Source organism: Patella vulgata, chromosome 8, assembly GCF_932274485.2.
Source record: "Patella vulgata chromosome 8, xgPatVulg1.2, whole genome shotgun sequence".
Taxonomy (NCBI): Eukaryota; Metazoa; Mollusca; class Gastropoda; family Patellidae; genus Patella; species Patella vulgata.
This window is the reverse complement of record NC_065886.2, coordinates 30,720,482-30,722,430: the sequence shown is the minus strand read 5'-3', so window position 1 is coordinate 30,722,430 and position 1,949 is coordinate 30,720,482. Positions and strand designations below refer to the sequence as shown.

Sequence of the window (1,949 nt, the reverse complement as noted above, 5' to 3'; positions counted from 1 at the left end):
TTGTTTCGAAAGCTATAAATATAGTTTAGGCCCAAATTACGTCATTTCCGGTGATATTGAAAATGTTCAATTAGTTTGACCTAGTCACAATTGACATTACGCATCAAATGGTATCGCTTTTATGAAAATCCAATAATAATTGACTCTTGTCATGTTTGAAAATAAATTTCCCTGTTATGGGTATGTTGGTCTAGGAAATGGAGACAGCTTGTTACGAAAATTTTGATATTTCAAAATATATTCTTGATTGTCATACGAATAATATTATTCGAGCAGTTGGTAAGAAATGAAATGAAATTAAATGGGGTTTAACGTCCTACTGTTCTGCTCCTATACTGGGCTAATGAAGACGGGCATACGCCATACAGTGTGCTATGAGGGAAATTTTGCCCGGGCAGCGGCACTATCGCCTACTCTTATATCGAATTCTAACTGCCAGGGGATCTTTTACGTGCATTCCAATATATAAACGGGACCTCGGTTTTTCGTCTCATCCGATGGACTAGACAACTGTCCGTGTCAGGCCCTCCGTTCTGCACCACTGACAAGGGGAAACCACGTCGGAAAATCTGGATGAACTTTCTCGGCCAATGCAGGGATCGAACACCTAGCCACCGTGGCTCCCCAGTTGGTAAGACGTTATCGGAAGCATAGTTTGATGCAGGATGGAACGGGCCGTCGTTGTCCTTGCCCTAATTTACCATATTGCCACAAAATAAAATTTCTGTAAGCTTGGTTTCGGAAAATATTGTTTCTAAAGTCAGGTTCTAAATTAGTCTGGAATGACCAGTTGAGAATATTAGCAACATCAAGAACATCTCTTCTCAAACACACATTCACAAATGTTTGGGCTTGATGTCACACAGTTGACGTCATTGCAACAAATGTTCATTCTTTCATTTTCAAACTGTTTACAGTTGCCGCAAATACAAAACTGGTTTTTCACTGATATTAGACGAGGATGATGGTCCTGGCATTATGAAATCTTTTACAAACTGGGGATTGTCTTGAATCATTTCCTTCATAATATCTTTGAGGTTTTTATCTGGTAAATTGTCCACCCTTTCCTGATAACAAAAATAAAAAGAATAAATAAATAAAAGAATGTGACAGTAATATACATTTAGAGCAGAATATATGATTCAAATGCACCCATTCTATGATTGAAGCCTATAAAGTGTTGCAAATGTCGGAATTTGGTATAAAGTAAATCCTTACACTTAGCTTAGCACATAATTCTTCATTTTTCTTTTTTAGCTCCCCACAGCTGATCTGTAGCAGGCCATTCCTGGGTGGTACCTCCGTAAAAGTAGCATTTCTGGAGCTATTAGCTGCATATGGCTGAAATCGTTTGGTGTTTGATGATTTACTGGTCTGAAATTGAATAACAGTTGCATTGCTATTCCGTCTTATATTCAACAATTATAAAAAAATATATTGGGTTATACTATTATGTCCAACTTTAAGACGTAACTGGCAATAAAGTGCCAAATTTAAAAAAAAATAAAAGTGTTTATTACCTTCTTTGGTGTAGATTTGTTTTTACAAGTAACATTTTTGCAGTCTGTACGACATGGCTTCCGCTTTCCCTCTTCTGTCACAAGGACAACAGGGCACCTATAAATGTACCAAATAATTATATAAAAGTAAAAGCTCAAGCAAAACAAAACATCTAATATTAGGCCCTATCTGATCGGCAAAATGGTTATATCACTTGATTGTAACGTCATCTAATTAGTAAAATTATATGTATAACAAAAAAACGTAACATCAATAAATTTAGCACTGTTAAACACTCCCCAATGAGAGCCGCCCCCAAAAATGTAGTTATGGTCCCATGATCGTTTTCGTGAACAACATACAACATCGAACATGGCGACTTATGAAAATCTAATCTAAACTATCTGTTTATTGCATAGTATTAGTTATAATTACACTGGACATTATGC

General features: G+C 36.4%; 1 long non-coding RNA gene across 1 annotated transcript; it reads right to left on the bottom strand.

Moving 5' to 3' along the window:
- Positions 1 to 713: 713 nt before the first annotated feature.
- LOC126830623 (uncharacterized) lies at positions 714 to 1,723 on the bottom strand. Its single transcript, XR_007683886.1, has 3 exons — positions 1,521 to 1,723; positions 1,219 to 1,374; positions 714 to 1,067 (listed from the first exon to the last, which is right to left on the bottom strand). It is a non-coding gene; the product is annotated as an uncharacterized LOC126830623 (long non-coding RNA).
- Between the last annotated feature and the right edge of the window lie 226 nt (positions 1,724 to 1,949).